At 42.7% G+C, this 9,945-nt stretch overlaps 1 long non-coding RNA gene across 1 annotated transcript; it reads left to right on the forward strand.

Moving 5' to 3' along the window:
• Window positions 1-4,385: 4,385 nt before the first annotated feature.
• LOC141075859 (uncharacterized) lies at window positions 4,386-9,657 on the forward strand. Its single transcript, XR_012227349.1, has 2 exons — window positions 4,386-8,610; window positions 8,961-9,657. It is a non-coding gene; the product is annotated as an uncharacterized lncRNA (long non-coding RNA).
• Window positions 9,658-9,945: the final 288 nt, after the last annotated feature.

Here is a 9,945-nt window from a genome sequence, read left to right on the forward strand (position 1 = left end):
ATATATCTGTTTCTCTCTATATCTATCTCTATATCTCTCTCTCTATAGCTATCTATATATTATCTCTATATCTATCTATCTATCTATATATTATCTCTATATCTATCTATCTCTATATCTATCTATCTATCTCTATATCTGTTATCTCTATATCCATATCTATCTCTATATCCATATCTATCTCTATATCTATCTATCTCTATATCTATATTTCTATCTAACACTATATCTCTATATCTATCTCTATATCTCATTATCTATCAATCTCTATCTCTCTCTCTTTATCTATCTATTGATCTATCCATCTATCTCTATATCTATCTCTATATCTATCTCTATATCTATCTGTTATATCTATCTATTATCTCTATTATCTATATATATCCATCTATCTAGCTATCTCTATCTATCTCTATATCTCTCTATATCTATCTTTCTAACTCTATATCTATCTATCTCTATACATATCTCTATATCTAGCTATTATCTCTATATCTATCTCTATATCTATCTTTCTATATCTATCTGTCTCTATATCTATCTCTATATCTATCTATCTATCTCTATATCTATCTATCTCTATATATCTCTATATCTATTTTTATTTATAGCCATCTATCTATATATATTTATCTCTATATCTATCTATATATGTCTATATTATTATTATTATTATTATTATTATTATTATTATATCTGTATATCTCTATCTATTATCTATCTCTATCTATATATCTATCTATCTCTATATCTTTCTATCTATAGCTATCTATATCTATCTATCTATCTATCTATCTATCTATCTATCCATTATCTATTTTCTATCTATCTCTATATCTATCTATCTATCTATCTATCTTTCTTTCTATATCTATCTTTATATCTATCTCTATCTATCTCTATCTATCTCTATGAATCTTTCTATCTATATCTATCCATTATCTACTTTCTATCCATTATCTACTATCTATCTCTATATCTATCTATTTCTACATCTATCTTTCTATCTATTTCTATCTAACTCTATATCTATATATATATATAGAATTATACCCTATGAGGGGGGCAGTATTATACCCTATGAGGGGGGCAGTATTATACCCTATGAGGGGGTGCATTATACCCTATGAGGGGGTGCATTATTCCCTATGAGGGGGCAGCATTATACCCTATGAGGAGGCAGCATTATATCCTATGAGGGGGTGCATTATACCCTATGAGGGGGTGCATTATATCCTATGAGGAGGCAGCATTATACCCTATGAGGAGGCAGCATTATATCCTATGAGGAGGCAGCATTATTCCCTATGAGGGGATGCATTATTCCCTATGAGGGGGGCAGTATTATACCCTATGAGGGGGGCAGTATTATACCCTATGAGGGGGGCAGCATTATTCCCTATGAGGGGGGCAGTATTATACCCTATGAGGGGGGCAGCATTATTCCCTATGAGGGGGGCAGTATTATACCCTGTGAGGGGGCAGCATTATACCCTATGAGGAGGCAGCATTATACCCTATGAGGAGGGCAGCATTATTCCCTATGAGGGGGTGAATTATACTCTATGAGGGGGGCAGTATTATACCCTATGAGGGGGGCAGTATTATACCCTATGAGGGGGGCAGTATTATACCCTATGAGGGGGCAGCATTATTCCCTATGAGGGGATGCATTATTCCCTATGAGGGGGGCAGTATTATACCCTATGAGGAGGCAGCATTATACCCTATGAGGGGGTGCATTATACCCTATGAGGGGGGCAGTATTATACCCTATGTGGGGGGCAGTATTATACCCTATGAGGGGGGCAGTATTATACCCTATGAGGGGGCAGCATTATACCCTATGAGGGGGTGCATTATTCCCTATGAGGGGGTGCATTATTCCCTATGAGGGGGGCAGTATTATACCCTATGAGGAGGGCAGTATTATATTCTATGAGGGGGTGCATTATTCCCTATGAGGGGGGCAGTATTATACCCTATGAGGGGGGCAGTATATTCTATGAGGGGGTGCATTATTCCCTATGAGGGGGGCAGTATTATACCCTATGAGGGGGGCAGTATTATACCCTATGAGGAGGCAGCATTATACCCTATAAGGGGGTGCATTATTCCCTATGAGGGGGGCAGTATTATACCCTATGAGGGGGGCAGTATTATACCCTATGAGGGGGGCAGTATTATACCCTATGAGGGGGCAGCATTATTCCCTATGAGGGGGTGCATTACACCCTATGAGGGGGTGCATTATTCCCTATGAGGGGGGCAGTATTATACCCTATGAGGGGGGCAGTATTATACCCTATGAGGGGGTGCATTATACCCTATGAGGGGGTGCATTATACCCTATGAGGGGGTGCATTATTCCCTATGAGGGGGGCAGTATTATACCCTATGAGGGGGGCAGTATTATATTCTATGAGATGGCTGCATTATATTCTATGAGATGGCTGCATTATACTATGTGAGGGGGCTGCTTTATATTCTATGAGGGGGCTACCCCAACTCCTGCTACATAATTAAGACATGTACAACCTTATATTATACCCGGATATTAGTGTGTTTTACCGCATAATTGGTGGTCTGGTATTTAACTCTATGCAGCTACATAGTGGGCCCCAAGAATGATTTTCTCTGGTGGGCCCAAGGTGTTCCAGTCCGACGCTGGTCCCAGCTGTTGGACAACACCAATGACCTTGGATAGGTTATAAAGGGGTCGTCTGATGAAAACTAATTCTCTATTCATGCGTGGAAGCATCATTATAAGATACAGTTTTCCTTCATGAATAGTAAGACTTTAGTATTCTGTATACCAGCGGTGGCCAGTTTATATTCCTGAGGGGCCACATGAGAGACTGTGACTGTTGTGGAGGCCAAACCAATAGGCTGAAATTCTGCTCAATAGAGTTGAGCGACTTTTGGTTTTTTAGGGTCGAGTTTCGTTTCGTGAAACCCGACTTTTCCAAAAGTCGAGTCGAGCAAGATCGGCCGATTATAGGGAAAAGTCGGGGTCGTCCCGAAACACGAAACCCAATGTAAGTCAATGGGGAATAAAAGTCGGCAGTGAGAGGAGGACAGGAGACACACCAACAGTGCCCATTTGAATGCCAAAAGCATCAATTCTTACTTAAGCTTGTCAACCTTAATTAACTTCATAATACAAGTTACGCACTGAAAAATGGGGGTTATTTGGCTAAAGTTGTGGGGGGGTAGGGCTGGCTCCAGGTTTTCATGTGCCCTGGGTGAAAGAGCGCCCCTTTAACACATACCACAACTCATCATGCTCCGATATGGCAGAGAAATAGCGGTATAGTACAATGAAAAATACTTCACTTTTTGCATCTCATGACGAGGCCCATCTATTTCACCATACAGAATCATTGGTCCCATATAATGTTTGAAACAGTATATGATGAGCTCCACATAATGCTACAGTATATGTTGGTCCCCATGGATGAAGCTCCACTGTCTTATGGGCCCAAATAATGCTCCAAACATAATGGGCCCCATTTCTAATGCTCTAGTGTATAATGGGCCCTGTAAAAGCTGCTCCAGTGTCTGATGTCCACCTTTGGAATGTTCCAGTGTATGGTGGGCCCCATCTATCATTCTCCAGAGTATAGTGCTCCCCAAAAATTGCTGTCCCAACATTGAAAACAAAGAAATAAGTCTCCTCGCTAGGGAATCCCTGTACAAGTCTGGACTCCTCGTCGTCCCCATCTTCCATCTCACTGCACAGTATTTCAACCTTGCAAGTGCTGTGATCCTGAGCAAGCAGGGGGGGCCCACTCGTTGGCGACGGCACTGGCACAGGGCCCCTGATAGTACGGTGGTGTGTCTGATGGCGGGTGGGCCGAACCTGCACTTTCATCTGCAGCTTCCTCTTTGTCACCGTGTAAGATGGAACTGTATATGGGAAGAGTAACCTGATGCACACCGTAGAAAGTAGTATAATGGCATATTCTTCAGAGTTTTACACCTCCACATCCCTTATCTTATACAGATGGGAACAGTCTGGTTTCATGACAGCCCATGCCAATTATAAAAATTTATCTTACAGCTACAAAAACGGAGAAACGAAACCTTACAGTGAATGGATAAAACGAAACTTCAGCTCTGATTTTAGTATTAACCCTTCACAACTCCATGGAGCTGTTTTCACATACCATGCCTGGATTATGTGATCAGGGTCAGAATCTGGCTTTGTACACTGCGAGGACAATGTAGTGCTCTGAGTGAATGTACCAGCAGAATCATCTATCAGCGGCTGTGCATCAGTGCACTCCATGTCAGATTCATCTTGGCCTGGGTAATTCACCATTTCACTTGATAATCCAGGCATGGTATGTGAAAACAGCTCCATGGAGTTGTGAAGGGTTAATACTAAAATCAGAGCTGAAGTTTCGTTTTATCCATTCTCTGTAAGGTTTCGTTTCTCCGTTTTTGTAGCTGTAAGATAAATTTTTATAATTGGCATGGGCTGTCATGAAACCAGACTGTTCCCATCTGTATAAGATAAGGGATGTGGAGGTGTAAAACTCTGAAGAATATGCCATTATACTACTTTCTACGCTATCTAGGTACGGACATATATGTAGTTTCCGGTTTTCTTGCAATATTATTGGCTTATAAAGTGAAATGATGCTACTGGTACTTGAGAACCTTGCATAATTAAGCAAAAGATTATAAAAGATGTGACTAAAATAAAGGGGCTTAGTGATCTGCCTCGATCCTCCCGTACAGAGACCCCAGTCTCCGTGTGGTCATTTGAGTTGCTAGCAACACTGGAATAATTTGGAAATCACTGGCTCAACCGTGAAGGGTTAATTTAACCCTCCCAAAATAGCTACCCCGACAGTGGCGCGCAACGTGGGGCCTCCGGACAGGGACGCCTCTGCCCCCAGAGGACAACAAGACAAAGGACCCTCGGAGCGGACACAGGTGCTGGAAAATTGGGACTGATCACCCCCCCCACGACCACGGTAAGTTGGCAGTTATACTGTTCAAACTGACCGTTGGTGTGGTTTTCCTGTGCTTGTTGCTGCAAAGAGGATCTGAGGTTTGTCCCCTGGTGGGGTGATTCATGGGTGGAATCATATAGAGGTGTAGTCCCGTTGGTGGCCCAGTGCTCGAACCGTACCTCATAAGGGACGGACACCCCGGATTGACCAGTGATTGTGACTCTCTTTATAGTCAAAATATCCTGAATTCCTGGTCATTGTTAGTTATCAGGCGTGGTCATGTGATCGAAGACTGGGTAGGATACGTAACTCAGGTATATATAGAAAGATATATATATAACCAGAGGTGTCCGGAGGGATAGTCTGAGACGCCCTCCTCCTTTCACTGAGTACGCGAATTTTGGGCGTCCCAGAGGGGGTTAACCCTGTGGAACAAATGGAGACGGCTGCTCCAGTATTGTGCACAACTCAAGTCAGGATATTTAGCTCTAAAGGAGAGAATTATGTTTCTATGGAAGAAAAAGAAAAGTTTGGAATTGTGTGAAGGATCAGATACTGTTAGTCTTATGATTCAAAGACGAGGAAAGAAATGTGTCAGGAATGCAGGAAAAATATTTTCGATTCTGGGATTTCCTAAGGGCGGGAGGTTGCAGCCTACGCTATGGGATGAAGGAGTTAAAAGGTTGACTGATGATGGATTACTTAAAGGCGCTGAGGAATTCCGTGGCTTGGCACATAAATTGTATAATGAAGGTTATGTGGACATTGAACAGCAAGTGAATTCTGATTGTTTCTGTTGCTGCTATGTTGAAGAAGGAAAAATTGTACAGGGACTGGATGATTTGTGGTTCTAGCAAGTGACTGTGGTTTGACAATGTGATTGATTAAAGAAGGAACTAAGATTGATATTAATGTTTTAGGGAAATAGTTAAAAGTGATGATTTGAAACAAGAGGTCTCCCTGCTAGATGACAATTGTACAAGGAGACCTAGAGTTGCAGCCCCCACCTCTGCTAACGGCACCTATTATCATCCACCGCTAGCCTTAGTCCCCGTTATTGTTAGTGGTTATGAGTAGCCACCCCTTCCATTTACCAGCTCCAGAGGAAAAAAAAAAAAAAGTTTTCAGACTTTAACCTGCTTTGTTCAGGAGAGAGAGAGAAAAAAAAACCAAGAGCAAACAGCAGCCTCTAGCCCCCACCGCAGCTGCGATCACACAGTGTGCTCTTCAGCCCACACAGCAAACTCTGCCCCCCCTTCCTCGACTTCAGCTATTGGGAATCTTGATCCTCAGCCCCTCCCTGCTAATTCTCGTTACTGCTCAGTTTGTAATCTCTCTCATATGTCCAGTAAATTTACTAGGGGTAGATTTATTATCACAGTTTCGCTCCAGAATACAATTCCAAGATGATGGTCAGATGGTTTTTTTTGTTATAAAATCTCTATGTAGATGAAGACAGTGAGGAAATCTGTATTTTGCATGCCCTTCTTACAGTTATGATGGTCCTGATAGGCCCAGATCCACCCCCAATATTGCCTGAGGATCAATGACTCACCCCATACCTCTCAGAGATACTATCTAAACTCCTGTCAAAAGGGTCAAATGATATAGGGAAAATGCCAGTAGAACCAGTAAGTGTTTCTCAAACCTGGTGCCTAATCCTCATACTCTTTTGTTCCAAATACCCCAGGATGCTGCTTGGTTTACAGTTATTGATCTTACCAATGCCTTCTTTAGCATTCCGTTACACCCAGACTGCCAGTTTCTATTTGCATTCACTTAGCAGGGACGACAGTTAATATGGACAGTTATACCACAAGGGGCACAAAACAGTCCCAACCAGTTTGCAAAAAATATGAGCAGGTGTCTTTTGCCATTGTTGCCACTGTTAGCCTCCTTAAGTATCTGGCAGCACTGAACTGTCGGGTTTTGGCCTCGAAACTTCAGTTCTGCCTTGGTCAAGTGATGTTCTTGGGTCACTGTCTCCTTCAGGGTGTCAGACACCTCGCAGAAGAATAATAGCTGTCAGCTCCCTTCCTTTCCCAAAAGATGAAGCTGAACTCCAGCGTTTTCTTGGACTATGCACTTATTTTTGTCAGTGGATACCGGATAAATCCCGCATAATGCATCCCCTTTACAATGCCTTGAAAGACGGTATAATGAACTATAAGGACAGATGGCAGTGATGAGGATTACCTCCAATATGATTGTTCCCAATTTCTGATAGAAGAAACAGCTACTACACCAAATGTCAGTGAGAATCCACTCCCAAATCCCGATCTGGTGTTATACACGGATGGTTCAAGATATGCTGACGAGTTTGGTAGATTCCACACGGGATACGCTGTTACCACAGAGGACACTGTAGTGCACGCAGCTGTGCTCCCGCCCTCACAGTCAGCACAAGAAGCAGAACTCCAGGCTCTGTCTACTGCATGTACTTTGGCCAAGAACAGACGGGCTAATATATACACGGACTCACGGTATGCATTTGGTATTGCTCACGATTTTGGGGCTCTATGGGCCAATCGAGGGTTTATTACTACTGCCGGAACCCCAGTGAAAAATGCTGAAGCTGTTAAAACCCTCATGGACTCGATCAAATTACCTACTCAGGTGGCCATTATCAAAGTTAAGGCGCACGGTCTTAGGAACAGTCCACAGACTGTTGGCAACACATTTGCGGATATGCAAGCAAAAGCCGCCACTCTCTTACCCGTTGAACCAATCATACCAACTATGGTGACCACACGCTCTCAGCGTAAACAGTTACAAGAAGCATTGACCCTACAAGAACCTGATGATCTACAACAGACTGAAGTTTTCTGTCGGACCCTGCAAGACCCCTTAATGACAACGCAGAGAATGTCTCCAAAGGAAGAGGTGAAGCAATGGAAGACTGATGGGGCACGTATGGATAATGGTCTCTGGAAAAAGGAGCGACTTGTGTGTCTCCCTAAGCAGATGTACCCTGCTATTGCCACATGGGCCTACACATCGAGGAAAGAATCAGGCCCTCGCACTGGTGCAAAAATTCTACTGGGCGCCAGTTCTCCAGTTGGCCGGAAGCATTCCCTGTTACCAACATGACTGCAAAGACCACAGCGAAGAAACTGGTGATGGAAGTTATATGCAGATATGGGGTTCCAGAAGTTGTTGAAAGTGATCAAGGCCCGGCCTTTTCTTCTCATGTGTACCAAGAAGTTCTGACAATGCTTGGATCCACTGTAGCCCTCCATACTCCGTACCACCCACAATCCAGTGGTGAAGTTGAGAGGCTGAACGGCACACTGAAGGGACAATTGACCAAAATGATGCAGGAGACTACGGCTCCATGGCCAGAGCTGCTACCCATTGTGTTATACCACATTCGTACTACCCCTATTGCAAAACATGGCCTGTCTCCATATGAGATATTGTTTGGTACTAGGCCCCCAGTTGCAAGTTTCCAGCCTCAGCAGCTATCAGAAGAGACTGACCGTGTTGTTCAATATGTTATTCTGCTTAGTAAAAATCTTGCTAACACCTATGTTCTAGTTTCCTTTTCTTTTCCAGATTCAGCAGAAACCGGCACTTGTCATAACCTGAAGCCTGGTGATTTGGTAGTCGTGAAGAGGCATGTCAGGAAGCATGGACTAGAACCCTTGTATGACGGTCTCTATCAAGTTCTCCTCATCACCCAACAAGCCAATAGCAAATGAAGGGGCATAATGTTTTGGTTTTCCGCATTTTTCATATTATTATTATTGGTAGAAGATAAAAGTTAAAGTTAGAAGATATTCAATGACTCAGAGATTAATACGATAAAGACAAAGATCGTCATAAGGACAGTTGGTGGTCAGACACCTTCTCCTTTCTCAATCCAGCCAATTGATTTAAGGGAATTGGGGGTTGGATAGCTGGGATCTTACAGAGCTTGTTACACATTGCTGCCTGTATCCTTGTTGTATATGTGATACTAAAACTTGTTCTTTGGTGTATTTCTGTATGTATTAGGAAATTCTGCACTAAGACAGCTAATGATGATACCAAAGGTGTCGTTGCCCCTGCTCTTCTCTGCACCGATCTCAAAAGGCTACTTGATGAAGATGTTGAAGCCAAGCACATGCCTACCTACAAAAGATCCCCACCACCGTCATCAAAAATTTTTATTCGTGAACTGCAGTATACAGGGGGGACGGGTGCGCCGCGACAGCCATGACTGGTAACACGGCATCAGTCATGTGAAGACCAGTACCCCTCAAGCTGTTAGCTTGGGATAGCACCTCTGATGCTGTATATGTGTTAAAAAATTTTTATCTAGGGGGGAATGTGAAGGGTTAATACTAAAATCAGAGCTGAAGTTTCGTTTTATCCATTCTCTGTAAGGTTTCGTTTCTCCGTTTTTGTAGCTGTAAGATAAATTTTTATAATTGGCATGGGCTGTCATGAAACCAGACTGTTCCCATCTGTATAAGATAAGGGATGTGGAGGTGTAAAACTCTGAAGAATATGCCATTATACTACTTTCTACGCTATCTAGGTACGGACATACAGTATATGTAGTTTCCGGTTTTCTTGCAATATTATTGGCTTATAAAGTGAAATGATGCTACTGGTACTTGAGAACCTTGCATAATTAAGCAAAAGATTATAAAAGATGTGACTAAAATAAAGGGGCTTAGTGATCTGCCTCGATCCTCCCGTACAGAGACCCCAGTCTCCGTGTGGTCATTTGAGTTGCTAGCAACACTGGAATAATTTGGAAATCACTGGCTCAACTGTGAAGGGTTAATTTAGCCCTCCCAAAATAGCTACCCCGACAGAGTAATCAGTAGTATGGCCTGCGTCATCCTTCAATCTTGGTTGGGGTGAAGGACACAAGGAAAGGTGTGGTTCATGAACATGAGCCTCCAATGATGACTCAGTGCTTTTACTTTTTACAACTTCAGAAGAGGAGGCGATAGAGCTGGAGGCTGAGTCAGCAATGTAAGACAAAACT

Source organism: Dendrobates tinctorius, unplaced genomic scaffold, assembly GCF_039654945.1.
Source record: "Dendrobates tinctorius isolate UK_male_01 unplaced genomic scaffold, ASM3965494v1 ptg000377l, whole genome shotgun sequence".
Classification (NCBI taxonomy): domain Eukaryota; kingdom Metazoa; phylum Chordata; class Amphibia; order Anura; family Dendrobatidae; genus Dendrobates; species Dendrobates tinctorius.